Source organism: Chanodichthys erythropterus, chromosome 24, assembly GCF_024489055.1.
Source record: "Chanodichthys erythropterus isolate Z2021 chromosome 24, ASM2448905v1, whole genome shotgun sequence".
In the NCBI taxonomy this organism is placed as follows: Eukaryota; Metazoa; Chordata; class Actinopteri; order Cypriniformes; family Xenocyprididae; genus Chanodichthys; species Chanodichthys erythropterus.
In genome coordinates this window covers 23,072,646-23,088,356 of record NC_090244.1, presented here as the reverse complement: position 1 = coordinate 23,088,356, position 15,711 = coordinate 23,072,646, and the positions used below count along the sequence as shown (strand labels likewise).

At 35.3% G+C, this 15,711-nt stretch overlaps 1 protein-coding gene across 3 annotated transcripts in view; it reads right to left on the bottom strand.

Annotated features, from left to right (window-relative positions):
• Positions 1-15,489, bottom strand: part of dusp8a (dual specificity phosphatase 8a) — a 63,973-nt gene extending 48,484 nt beyond the window's left edge. For 2 of the 3 annotated variants that reach the window (XM_067378798.1, XM_067378800.1), the window contains exon 1: positions 15,244-15,489. The gene's annotated coding sequence lies outside the window, so the exon portion shown is untranslated. Of the gene's footprint in view, positions 1-9,860; positions 9,987-15,243 lie in introns of all 3 variants that reach the window. The other variant, XM_067378799.1, reaches the window with a different exon arrangement.
• Positions 15,490-15,711: the final 222 nt, after the last annotated feature.

Here is a 15,711-nt window from a genome sequence, read left to right as displayed (position 1 = left end):
CAAACAAAAGGACAAATGCACATATAGACCTCAAATGCTAAAATATAAAGTAGAAAGTTACTTAAAAAGTATTGTAAACACATCTGCTGTGATAATAAATACAGTTCAATAATTAATTTACCATATCACAAATGCCATAGTCACTGTTTATTTACCTTTTTAATGCCATGTTAGCATGAAAGGCTTTATTCATGGCAAAATTAAAATAATAAAAAAATAATACAATATACAGTAAAATTCTACTAGTAACTATTTACAATCCTTCAGTTTAGTATTTGTTAGAAAGGTGATGCTTTTAAATTGTAAGAAATGTAATAGGTAATGTTTAGGTAATGTTAAATCATGGGTCAATGATGTGACGGGTCTTTTTTTTTTTTTTTTTTGTCCAAAGGCCTTAAAGGTGCCCTAGAATTGAAAATTAAATTTCCCTTGGCATAGTTGAATAATAAGAGTTCTGTACATTGAAATGAAAAACCATGAGCCTCAAACACCATTGTTTCCTCCTTTATACTGTATGTAAAGCTCATGCGTTAAAAACACCACGGAAAAACAGGCGAATCTCATCAACATAACACTGACTGTGATGCAACAGTTGGGATAATGAATATGTACGCCCCCAACTTTTGCATATACCAGCCCGTTCAAGGCAGTATTAATGTCGTGGAGCTGCACAGCCAAAACATCAGACGTTCTACAGGTATTGTGAAGCATGCAAGCAAGGACAATAGTGAAAAATGGCAGATGGATCGATAATAACTGTATAACTGTTCATGATCCATGATATCATGATATATTTAGTGATATTTGTAAATTGTCTTTCTAAATGTTTTGTTAGCATGTTGCTAAAGTACTGTTAAATGTGGTTAAAGTTAACATCGTTTCTTACTGTATTTACAGAAACCAGAGCCATTTCGTTATTTTCATTTTTAACTCGAAAACGCTTGTAGTCTGTATAATTCATAAACGCATCTGCATTCTTATCGAGTCTCTCCAACAGTGTGTAGCTTTAGCCATGTTAGCCGTGCAGCACTATCAAACTCATTCAGAATCAAATGTTAGCAAACATCCACAAGATACATGACACAACTATGTGATCTGATATGCTGCATCACCAACAGTTTGTAATGATCCATTTTGTGAACTTCAGTATTGTTTATGCAATGTTTAATAGAGTCGCGAGCTTGGGGGCGGGGAGCACGAGCATTTAAAGGTGTACACATCCCAAATCGGAGCATTTTTTATTCCACCCCAAAATATGCAGTTAAAGGTGATAGAGAGGATTTTTTCGTTGACTGAGAATCCAAAGACTGTTACTGAGTTTTTGTTCAAAGGAACACCTCCCAAAACTCGTGCACGAGTATTGGAACACGAGTGTTTACCACCGGCATTCGCTGTGTCGTGTTACTGGATTCATTATGTCGGACTCACCGCAGGTAACTCATAATCTGCAGTTGTTATTCCTGTCTCCTGACAAAAACATTGCATGCAGCGCCTGTGGAGTGTGGGAAGTTACTGGAGCGCGCAGCCGCGCTCGTCTCTCACAAGGAACGTCACGGCAGTGATTGACAAGCCAGAGGGCCAATCATTTACGCGATGATCAGCTGATGTTTTTAAGGCCCTACTCGTGCACAGATGATGTATATTAATATTATTACTTTCAGTGCACCTAATAAATAGTCTTTTATCAGTTAGTAAAGACAGTTTCAAGTAATATTGCAAAAATGTATAAAACAAAACATCCTCTTTAGCACCTTTAAAACGTGGTATATAATATAAAAAAATCTATGGGGTATGAAACTTCACAGACACATTCTGGGGACACCTTAGACTTACATCTTGTAAAATGATAATAAAAAACATAGACATCCAAAGTATGTGAGGTAGTACACATATTTTCTTGTATACACATGTATGTGTGTGTATTTATATATACATAATTATTATACACAGAACACACACATTTATTACGTAAACACAGACTTTTATTTTGCAAACGATTAATCGCGATTAATCGTTGTGCAGCCCTAGTCCAAAGGTCAATACAGCCATTTCATTTGTGATTAAAACATCTTAAAATCTAATAAATGTATATATTTTTTTATTCTGGCATGATTTTATAACATCATATATCAAAAAAGTGCAAAATGGTATTAAAATTATGTGTAGTAGTCATTGCTTTGTTATGAGAAAGATTAATTAGTTTAAAATTATTTTTTTTGATGCTAGATATCAGCCTATTAGCACTGTTTGAAAATATCGTCATTCAGTAAAACCAAAATTTTGGTTAAACCGAATGACTTTTTTTGGTGACAAATTTTGTCCATCTTGTAAAAAATGACAAATGCAGTGTTAATTGATTATAAAAACCACATAATCTCATTGTTAACACTTAATAAAACTTCAAATTAATTATATCTCCATTAGGTTTTTTTTTTTTTTTTTTTTTTTTTACACTTTTAAAAACCTTATTCATCAATGACCCAGATACCTTCAATCATTCATTAGCAATAAATTATTATATTTTAGTTTGTTACTATAATGTTCCAAATTAAAAAAAAAAAAAGATAAATATCCTTCATTTTAAAATATTCATTCACTGTATTATACAAGACAGCAATCATTACTGTCACACTGATATTTAATATTTAAAACATTATCAAATTATGAGCAAAATAACTATATTATGATAAAGTTATCATAGTTTTACTGTATGTATTATATGGTATATTGAGTAAATCTACGATTACCAACAAACTAATGTGGCCATAATGAAGCTGTAGGTTCATAAAATTATGTTTTCCTTTCACAGTATTATTTTATGAATGGCAAAACTGATTCTAGCTCAGCAAATCTTTATCGGAAATATGTGATACATTACATACTGACCCTGTTTATATTACAGCCAGAGAGGATGTGACGTTAGGAAACTGAACCAATACAGATTACGTAACAAGACTGGAAAAATGTGCCATTTATAGCCACGGCTGCAAGGATCACATTTAGTCTTTTCAATAATCCTGTTATTACAGAGGCATATTTAACCTAAATATTCCACTTGGCAGACTGAAAGCAGTTTTATATATTCAATGTACGTGCATCTGTGTTGGAGGAAGGCATCTGTGAGGGAGGGAGAGGAATTGTTTATGACTGTGTATGAGTGGGGTGAAGTGTTGTTCAGGCCTGAAAGAGCAGGAACTGCTTGAGTATGCAATGACCTTCTGAATGCTTCAATCTCCAAACCGCTCACTCGTTTACATTATGCAGAGCAAAAGACTAAACCGAGCGCCAGTCGAGGATGAGGGAAAGATTCATTTGCGGCAGCAACACTGCAGTGGGTTCATATAATCTTATGAAGAGAAAGCCATAACTTTCTTGCAGTAAAACCAGTTTAGCTGAGAAAAAAGGTTGTGGTCGCAACCCATACAACACTTTACCATGGTTACCATAGTTACTGTTATGTAACTGTTTTATTCTAAAAGGAAAGTTGACCCAAATATTCTGTCATCATTTATTCACCCTCATGCCATTAGCTATGTTTCCATCCACCTATTTTTTTAAATTTTGAGATATTGCATAAAATTCCTGGATAGAAATGCCAAGACGTGCAAAAATTCTAAAAATAAGCATAAAAAAACATGAAAGATTTTTTTTTTTTTTTTTTTAAATACGATGTGCATAAACTACAATGGAAACACATTCACCAAATAAATCCCTCAATGAGCAACAAAAAAACCACTCATGTGACTTTGCCTCAACAGAGGAGATAATTGGATAACTGGTCTGTGGACCAATCGCATCGCACAGAATCTCAGTTAGTTAGTTTGGTCATTCTGAAATGCCTGAGCCAAATTCTCTCATTAAAATGGTTGGGTATATAATTACTAGGGGTGTAACGGTACACAAAACTGACGGTTCGGTACGGGTTTGGTACAGCAGAGGTGAGAAAACTAAACATAAAATTTGAACAAATTGTGTCATTGTCTTTGAATGAATGCAACTAATGCTGTAAACTACATAGGAAGCCCTTTCTTGCACATTACTATCATATTAAAGATTAACAGCTGAGCCCAAACTATTAAATCCAGTTGCCATTTAATTTTAGATATAATAATCAACACTCAAATAACAAATTGTATGCAAAATTGTAAACTGCACATGAGGGAATTTTTGCATTAACGTCTAAATCTAATTATAAAATTTTGTTTTTACTTAAATTTGTTGATAAATTTGATTATTTACACAGTGACTGTTATTGTAGATTTATTTTAACATACATAAAAAAATCAAGACATCACTAACAGGTTAAGTAAAATATAATGAATATATAGGCTAATATAGTGCATATATTTAGTGAAAGATCATTTCTCTGGCAAACTAACATGCTGTGGACTGAATGACTTGCCTGAGGTAAATGTGATGCTACGTGACATACTGTTTACAAGCTGTTTTATTGATGTCTTTCCGCCATGAAACACTGATTGAGCAATATGACACATTTCAGTAAGTTGTACTGTATCTTTCAACATACCTTCAGATGTTCATCCATGTTTAATCTGTAACTAGTAGAGGAAGAGATGATCGCGTTCATTCTGCCGCTTAAAATGAGGCACCTATACACCGATCTTTCGTGCTACATTAAAGAGCATCAAAACGGCATTTATTTGTTGGAATTTCATGATAAATTTTGAAAGATTACACGTTCTTTCTTATCGAAAGTAACGAAATGTGGAGCTTATCTTATCTTTGGATGGAAACCTAGCTATTCTGAATGACTTTCATTTGAAGAAGAACACAAAAAGAAGATGTTTTAACTGTTTTTGTCCATACAGTGTGAGTCAATGGGATCTAGTGTTGTTTTAAAATATCTCCTTTTGTGTTTTACAGTCATACATGATTGGCATTATGATTTTACAGTAGAAAAAAGTATTGTAATAAGCAGAAACTATGGTAACCATTGTAAAAAAACAAACAAAAAAAAACACATACAAATATTATAGTAGATAATCAAAGACCAACGTAATATAAAATATTCTCAAACAAAATTGCTCATGTGAGTCATATTCCTTCGAAGCCTAGTCTACGCAACACCCGTCATAAAAAAAAAAAAAACATGGTGTTGGCCGTCACCCTCCTCCACTGACTTACTAATGGAAGGTTAACCACACCAAAAGTGAAAGTGGAAAGAGGTAACCTTTCTCCTAAAACCGGACAAACATGTCACTCTATTGCAAATGCTGCTGGTGCATTGGTGCCAATGGCAGACCGAAGACTTAGTATATATAATCAGATACCTTGAAAAACATCTTCTCAATGAATGTTACAGAGAATTGTACATTACCACATGTTAGTGAGCAACTAAGCAGAGATAGCACACAGAACGAAGACAACCAAGGCTGTGGTTAAGGTTAAGCAGATGATCAGGATAAGCTCTCCTCCTGTAAGCAAGGTTATCAAGGTTTTGGAAATTTAACTAGCTTTAATTTTGTTTTGTACTTTTATTTTAAATTTATGTTTAGTTTTAAGTAGTTTTACTTCAAAAATGGTTTTGGTTTCAGTTTAATTTCATTTCAATAGTTTTAGGTTTCATTCCTTGTAACGCAACACCACCAATTGTTCCATTTTCCTATAATGGTGCAAACAATACTTAAAGTGTTAGTTTACCCAAAAATGAAAGTTCTATTATCATTTACTCACCCTAATGCCATTCCAAACCTGTGCTTCATTCTTCTGTGGAACACAAAAGACGACATTTTGAAGAACATTGGAGCCAAACAGTTTTGGTGCCCGTTGACTTCCATTGTACGGAAAAAAACAAAAACAGAATATTTCTCAGAATATCTTCTTTTGTGTTCCACAGAAGAAAGTCATAGAGATTTGGAACAACATTGGGGTGAGTAATGCCACATTAACACTAGTGTGTTTTCATTTTAAAACAGTGTTTTAAAATTAAAACGATCCTCATCTACACTGGCGTTTTCACAGCATTTCAGAAACGATGTCCGTCTACACTATATGACCGAAAACGCATGTCACATGACGGTTCATGCACACTGGGCACGCGCGTTGTCTTTTGTTGTCTTTTGCGTGTGTAGGTAGCTGCAGTATTATAAAAATGTAGTTTAACTGCACAATGGTTGCTAAAAATGACAACAAAGCCAGCAAAAATTGCTGTTCAGTCTCCATGTTATTGTTTACATGGTCGTCAAGGATACGCAGAGTGAATGTGGGCAGCCACGCATTATTTTTAAAATTCTGTTTTTTGTCCATTTACACTGAAACATAACTCTGCCGTTTTCAAACTAAAATGGGCTCTGCAGCGTTTTCGGAAGTCTCCGTTTTCAAGGGCTGAAAACGTCAGCATATCAGGTGTAACCGTAGCCAAAGCAAAAAAAAAAAAAAAAAAACGCACTAGTGTAAATGGGGCCTAAATGATTAAATAATTGACATTTTTTGGGTCAGATGTTTTATATGATGATCAGACAGTCGCTTCTTGTCTAAATGGTTCGTTCTTTTGACAATACAGTAGTCTAAAGTAAGGCTCAAAGGTAAGGTAGGCAATTTCAGAGAGGCCAGCAATAGCAAGCTAGCTTTGAAAGCATTAAATCCCTTCGGAGCGTCTCCAAAACCACACCTCCTCCGAAACACATGAACGCTCACAGCCAGAGCAGAGTCTGCAAAGCGTCATGAGAGATAGCGTTAAATTACCCAATGTCTCAAAGCACATAACATTACAATAATAAAGAACGTAAACAACTTAAAGAGTGCTGACTTGTACCACCTGACTGCTGCAGATTCATTTTGGCATTGATAGTGTTGCCATAGAAATTAATAAATCCAAGTCTAAGGGCGTGAATAGGTCAGAGTAGAACGTCAAGGGTTGCCATCTCATAATTACGGTAGTTACGACATGATATGAACGCAGCATAAACTTGTTGTTTTGGTTCAGGAGGAACTGTAAAAGATGTCTGCTGTTTGTTCGTGGTGCTCGGTGACTGATTGTCTACAACTCTGCATAGCCTTAAGGAATGCGCTGATGAGTATGCAGACTATGCAAATATATAGGTTGGCAAGCATCCTATCATTGAATTCGGACCGAATGCAATGATTGGATGAACACTTTTTGGTCTTGAGACTTCCACAGAAGATATGTACATTTTTAAATATTTAGACTACTTCTATTATTAATTGCTATCAGAATTTGAAGAGCGTTTCAGCCCGTATAACAAAAAGTGTTTTTGAAAAACATTGCCTACCCTAGTTTTAAGAGATTAATTAAATCAGCTCATCGAAAACTCAAAAAATGACCAAAAACTATGAAAAAACTATAAAGACTTTAATCCAATTCTAATGAGTTTCTGTTTGTACTTTAATAAACATTTATAGTTTTTGTTTGTTTGCAAATATTTTAGTTTTTATTTCACTTAAAAATAAACAACCAAAAAATTTAAAGAAACAACATGATTTTAATTCAGTTTTATTAAGTTTTCATTATATTTGATCACATTTATAGTTTTCGTTTTTGTTAACACGCAAACATTGTTTTTTATTTTACTTAAAAATTAAACAAAAAAAATATTTATTTAGCTTTTGTTTACTTGCAAATGTTTTAGTTGTTATTTTACTTATATATATATATATATATATATATATATATATATATATATACAGCTATAGAAAAAAGAGACCACTCCAAGTTAAGAAATCAATGTTAAGTGGTCTCTTAATTTTTTCCATAGCTGTATATATAAAAAAGTAAAAAAAAAAAAAAAATGTAATGAGTTTTTGCTTGCATTTTAGAGCACATTTATACAAACCCGATTCCAAAAAAGTTGGGACAGGTAACAGTAAGATGCCGGAAAAGTTAAATGTATACCTAAGAAACAGCTGGAGGACCAATTTGCAACTTATTAGGTCAATTGGCAACATGATTGGGTATAAAAAGAGCCTCTCAGAGTGGCAGTGTCTCTCAGAAGTCAAGATGGGCAGAGGATCACCAATTCCCCCAATGCTGTGGCGAAACATAGTGGAGCAATATCAGAAAGGAGTTTCTCAGAGAAAAATTGCAGAGTTTGAAGTTATCATCATCTACAGTGTATAATATCATCCAAAGATTCAGAGAATCCGGAACAATCTCTGTGCGTAAGGGTCAAGGCCGGAAAACCATACTGGATGCCCGTGATCTTCGGGCCCTTAGACGGCACTGCATCAAATACAGGAATGCTACTGTAATGGAAATCACAACATGGGCTCAGGAATACTTCCAGAAAACACTGTCGGTGAACACAATCCACCATACCAGTAGCTGTTGCCGGCTAAAACTCTATAGGTCAAAAAAGAAGCCATATCTAAACATGGCCCAGAGAAAACGTCTGCGCTTCTGGATCAAGGCTCATTTAAAATAGACTGTGGCTAAGTGGAAAACTGTTCTGTCAGATGAATCAAAATTTGAAGTTCTTTTTGGAAAACTGGGATGCCATGTATGAGTGCGTGTGGCATGGGCAGCTTACACATCTGGAAAGGCACCATCAATGCTGAAAGGTATATCCAAGTTCTAAAACAACAAATGCTCCCATCCAGACATCGTCTCTTTCAGGGAAGACCTTGCATTTTCCAGACCACATACTGCATCAATTACAACATCATGGCTGCGTCGAAGAAGGATCCGGGTACTGAAATGGCCAGCCTGCAGTCCAGATCATAGAAAACATTTGGCGCATCATAAAGAGGAAGATGCGACAAAGAAGACCTAAGACAGTTGAGCAACTAGAAGCCTGTATTAGACAAGAATGGGACAACATTCCTATTCCTAAACTTGAGCAACTTGTCTCCTCAGTCCCCAAACGTTTGCAGACTGTTATAACAAAGAAGAGGGGATGCCACACAGTGGTAAACATGGCCTTGTCCCAACTTTTTTGAGATGTGTTGATGCCATGAAATTTAAAATCAACTTATTTTTCCCTTAAAATGATACATTTTCTCAGTTTAAACATTTGATTTGTCATCTATGTTGTATTCTGAATAAAATATTGAAATTTGAAACTTCCACATCATTGCATTCTGTTTTTATTCACAATTTGTACAGTGTCCCAACTTTTTTGGAATCAGGTTTGTAGTTTGTTTACATTTTTTGCAAGCAAATGTTTTATTTTATATGACTTAACAAAAAATATTTGTTTTACTGCTTCTTTTTGTCTTTGTAATAGTTTTTGTTTACAATAATAATCTTGAATTCAAAAATCAAACTTTCACACTTTATCTTTCCCTCTATTTCTAATTCTCTCTCTGCTGCTGCATTAAGGGAGGGTGATGCTGCGACGTTGAGATATCTGCAGCGCCATGCAGAAATCAGGAGGGAGAGATTGAGGCATACACATAGACTCTCAAACACACATTTAGATGTATAAATGTGTGTTTGAGAGTCTATGTGTATGTGTGTATATATTATATTATTATACACGCACACACACACACACGTATGACTTTGCTATATAGGAAATAAAACAAGAAAAACAAGCATTCCAGCAGAATGTTTAAGAAAATAAACAAATGCACACATGCAGTCTCAATTTAACTTCGCACTTCCAGTGTTTCTCTCTAAACAGTTGTAAGCCAAATAATCATCCATCAGTTTCATACTGAAACAGCTCGTTTGACATCACATCCACATAAACAAACCCAGTGCAGTACGAGCGACGCTGCCAGAGGATCAGCCTCACGCAACCAGCATCCCAACATGGACGCCTTTGTTTTGATCACATTCCCAGTCACCATAAGTAACCATAACCAGCATCTCACCAGAACACAAACACATGCAGGATTCCAGACACGCAATAATCCACCAGAGACCGAAACCTCCTTACCACCTTTCTGTCTCTCGAATCGCTTCACAGGAAGGATGTACAGCCACACCTTGGAGAAAAGAAACCCTCACTGTAACCTCTCCTGCAATCGGACGATCGATAGCATGACAACAGCCCCCCCGCGGCCTGCAGGATGAGATGAAGAAGGCACGTCAGAGAATAACAAGGCTGACGCTGCATGTGTCTAATGGCGTTCCTTCGGCTTGACAACTCGAGTTGCAGGGTGGGGGGGGGGAGACTGTGCACTGCAGTTTGACACTGTGTATTTCGAAATGAGCAGGTGTGTATTCTCTTGAGGCCACCGACTATTATTTAGTATTTACACCTGTCTTGAATTTTCCAAGACGACAAGGTGTGACATGCTTTGTTATTTTAGTTGCATTGTTGTAGCATTTATGCATTTTTTTCCCCCTCTATATACTACTGGCCACACGTTTTGGAATTATTCCGATTTTTGGATATTTTAGAAAGAAGTCTCTTATGCTCACCAAGGCAAATACAGCAAAATGATTATGATTTTACTTTTTTAACTTTAGCTAGGGTGTAATGTTGCTGTTTGAGCATAATTGTCTGCAAAGTTACGACACTCTAAGTTCAATGCAAAGGGAGATAATTTCTTTTACAGAAATCACTTTTAAAGGACTACAACAAACGGCTGCTTCATCCCGGATTTGTGACATCACTAACCCTAAAATTTACATAAACCTCACCACCATGAACACGCCGATAACATGACAGTACATGCTAGTCGATGAGTTGAATTAACTCCACAGCAACTACATAAATTTATCCACTAACCGTTCAGTTTCATTCTAAAAGTTGTAACTTCTTCTTGAGTCTCTCCATCAGTGTCTGACTCCGGTTTGAACAACGTAAGGCTGAACATAATACTGACAATCCTTATTTTGGCTGCGTGAGATTCTCCTGCTTTGTTGTTGTTGAGCAACCGAAGCGCGAGCTGTTGAACCCTTAAATGCATGACTGTTTCACCAATCATTCTTACATATTCGGGTCTTTATCGACCCGGATCAATATCTAACACGGAAGGATCTCTACCTGTCGCGATAATGTAAAACTCCTCTGATATTAGAGTAACAATTACAGAAGAATAAAATAAAGCATATTTTGTTACCTTTTGGAGCTTGTAAGGGCTACATTTGAGCAGATATTTTATGCCATCACCACTGTCCTCGTCAGAGCTCATTTCCCAGTAAATTCAGCAAATAATAGGCTAGTTTTATGTTTGAAGTCAGAAATATGAGCCTATTCACAATCTCAAACATATTCTCAAAACTATATAATTTTCTTAAAAATCAATATTTCGATCGCTAACAGCTTCACCAGATCCATCCAGTAACAGTTACAGTCATATTTGATTGCGTTCAGTACTTGCTCTGCAGTAAATCACTGAGCCATTTCATGTTTTTCATATTATTTCGTTTTCTGTCTGAATGAGTCGTCAACTCAGCATTGTGTATCAGACATTGCCACCTTGTGAAATAAAGGTGAATTGTACTTATTCCGTCATCTAAGATTCAATTATTGTTGTGCAGAAAAAATATACGTACACCGATACACACCTCAGGTCGTTTTTTCTTGTTATATTCTTTATAACTAATTGATTGAGGAGTACCAAGAAGTTTGATGTCTAACTTTAAAAATTTAAGGAGGAGGAGGTCCCCGGAATGACGTCCCCGGGTCACTAAAGACCCAAGGTATGCATTTAAGGGTTAAGCTCCGCCTTCTTCTGGAAAGGGAGTCAGGAGCAGCAGCTCATTTGCATTTAAAGGGACACACAAAAATGGCGTGCTTTTGCTCACACCCAAATAGGGGAAAATTTGACAAGTTTTAATAAATGATCTGGGGGGTGTTTCCCAAAAGCATCGCCAACTAACATCGCAAGTTCCATCGTTACTTACATAGTTCAACGATGTGGTGTTTCCCAAAACCATAGTTCAAACGAACATTCGCAAACTGCATCGCAAACTTGTGTGGTTGGAGCTACAGCTCTTCAGCTGTGGTTAGAAGCATAGTTTATTGTTTTTATGACATGTGGACTTAATAAATCGTTATCTTGAGCAAAATGAGCAAGCTGACATTAAGTACAATGTATATCTTTTATTTCGAATATATACAAATGTCATTTATATATTTTAGTTTGTCAAGAGTTTTTGGAGAGTGCGCATGTGCGTACGTGCTCTAGTACGTCAGAACAAGCATTTGATTTAATCTGGAAATAAAGCAAAATAACTGAGGAAAATGAGAATTAGTCCTCTAATTCCATGTCCGTACAGACATTCTAGCATTAATTCGATTTCAAACGGATTCATTTAAAGAAGTTATTACTCCACCACCTGCGTGACGTCATTCACCAACGTGGTTGAACGACAAATTTGCGACAATACGATTTCGGGAAACAGTTGTGACTAGCTAGTTGATTTGTTCACTGATGCATCATACTATAGTAGTTCAGCAGCAAGTTACATTGTTGTTCGGGAAACGCACCCCTGTGCAGTATTTTTAGTTGAAACTTCACAGACATATTCTTGGGGACACCAGAGACTTATATTTCATCTTGTAAAAGGGGTATTACAAGTCCCCTTTAATATTGTTCTGGAAACTGTGATACTTTTATTTCAGGATTCTTTGATGAATCACGTCAATTTAATGCATCCTTGTTAAATATTCCACAAAAATATAAAGCTAAAACTGTTTTTAAATGTTTCCTGAGCAGCAAATCAGCATATTAGAATGATTTCTGAAAGATCATGTGACACTGAAGACTGGAGTAATGATGCTGAAAATTCAGCTTTGATCACAGGAATAAATTACATTTTAAAATATATTCAAAAACAAAACAGTTATTTTAAATGTTAATAATATTTCACAATATAACTGTTTTACTGTATTTTTGATCAGATAAATGCAAATTCAAAATGTTCAAAAACATAAAAAAAAAAAAACGAAATTATTCCAAACTGTTGACACAGTTGACTTCATCAAAAACACTGGCATAAACAACAGTGGTGCAAAGTGCTGATGTAGAGACGGAGTGAGACTACACAGTTGCCATGGCAACGGAATATAAAAACGGAAAAAGAAAAAAGTTGGCTGGGCATGCGGATGGGTTGCGGAGGTTGTCGCCTCACATCCCAAAAGCAAGAAACACTCTGAACATCTGTTCTATTGATTTCCAGGGATTTGATACTACTACTTCCGAGTAGCATGTCAGGAAACGACATAAAGAAATCTAGGATTTTTTTTTTTAGCTGAAATGGCCCATGACAGCAAAACAAAGAGAAGCGCGTCTCTATTTAAAGTGACAGCGATTGCTTTATAATGACAGACTGCACCTGAACAACAGCGAACAAACATCACCGAATGGAAGATAAAGGAAATCGAAATATCTTAATCCGGGTTATTCATTAACTATATGGATGACATCACTTATTTGGACTCTGTGCCATACGCACGTTGATATAGACCATTGTTCTGTCTGAGCCTGCATGCATTTGTTAATCATTGTTGCACTGATATCATCTGTTGTGATGAAATGGATTTGGTAACATGAGCCAATCTGTCTTTTACATTATGGCACAAGAAGATTTTAGTTTGATGACATTTTAAATCACAAAAAAATATATCACAGCATTTCGAATCAATGCAGTGGTATACATGTCCTTATATACCATAAAGCATAAAGTCCTTCTGAGACAAACTACAACCATGTGCGTTCACTCAAATCATAATCACTACAATAAAACACAGAGCAAGATCTAAACCTGCAGCCTGAGGTTAACACACTGTACAGTGTCGCACTGATACATACTACAACCCTGAAGTGCCACATCCGTCTCCAGACCTGTCTAAGGAGAAATACTGTAATACTGTGTAGAATAATGCAGCATTTATATTTCTTTATCTATCTATCCATCCATCCATCCATCCATCCATCCATCCTGAGAACATTTATGCTATTTTTACGTAATAATAAAATTAATTTATAGACTAGAGAACATATACATTATACTATCATAACAGCGTATTATTAATGTAAAAAAATAAATATTAAATAAAAAAATATTTCATTTTACACATTATATTTTATATATTATAATGTAAATATCTATGATTAATCATTCCATGATTATATTAATTATTAATATAAAAATAAAAAATAATAAGTATTGTTCAATGTTAATATATAATATTAATAATACAAATATATTTTATATTTATTACTATTTTATGTTATGTTGTTATATTATTACTAATAACAATAATTACAACATTTATTATTACTGTTAATAATAAGTATTCAAACTAAATAATATCATATTGTATATACAACATATTAATATACTTTATATATTACGATGTTAATATCTATTTTTAATAATTCTATTGATTACACATTTATAAAATATTTTAAAAAGTATGATTATTGTTATGTTTTTATTACATTGTGTTAATAGGCCTATCAGTTAAATGATCAACATAGATAATATATAAAATGAAATGCATATTATGCTGTTATATTATCACTAATAACAACAGCATATTGTTGAAATTGTTCATAATTAATGATCAAAATAAATAATATATTTTATATACAGACAAACCAAAAATTATTCAGACACCTTGAACATTTAATTCATTAATACAGTTTATTCACTATAGTTTAAAAAAATGGTAATAAAATATGACAAGATCTCAGAGTTAAACTATCAGAAAAAAAATATCGCAAAACATGTTCAGGTCAAATTGTCTGAATGATTTTTGGTTCCAAATTTTTTATCAATTTTACTAGTAGTCCTCTGTATGAAGAAATTTTTTGTTATAATACATCACAGTTTATTTTGCTATCCTCACTTACATAAATGAACTATAGTGTCCTGCACCCACTAATAATAAAAATATATCTAAATAATTTTGGTTTGACTATCAAATGGAAAATCCTTTATGTGAATTAAATGTACTAACCTATATAAACCTGATGCTGGACATCCAGAGGACAATAATAACAAAGCTACCAGACTGCAATGTAGACACACATGACAAGCCTCACTCAAATCAGAAGAGAAACATTCAATAACATTTGCAATTAATCCTGCAATTCCCACGCATGAGATGACGACGACCATACAATGCCTTAATCAACAATAAACGACGGCCGATTGATGATACATAATGACCACAGTCTGGTTTAACATGTCATTGAGGCACATTGTTGCCCTCATCCAGACGAGAGCCTAGTGGTCGATACACGCCAGTACGTCCATCCCCAAAACTACACTCGCTCTTCGACTATCATCAAATAAAGCCATATGCCTAAATGTGAGGTCTCAAATATCAATACGCCCCTTTCATAGCCTGCACTCACCTCCGTTTGCCCTGATCCCGAGTATTTCAGCTGCTCTCCATGTAGGGCACTGTGCTCCGATGGGAAGCCATTCGCCAGCAGACGTCACTAGTGTGTACTAATCATGAGTCTGGATGAGTCTGTACTGCTGTCACATGCGAATAAAACCATCAAAACCATTCATTCTTCTGTACCGCATTTGGGCCAGCGAGTGACGCCGTAACGAATAGAGAGATAAGCGATAGTAGATATTAGCCAGCCGGGAAAACAGAAGGTGCACTTAGGCACTATAAATGAACTAAGGATGAGGTCATGGTTCAGGAGGAAAAAAATGCCGTTGACGTCACCTCCAGCCAATGGGAGCCCGTGGCCCAGGGGGTTAGCTGACGTCAGCGCGCTGATCCGCAGATTAAAGGGACACTGAGGTTTTAAAGAGAGCTCGTGTTAGGGTTAGTGCGCACTTTGTAGGTCACTCGCTGGACATGAGAT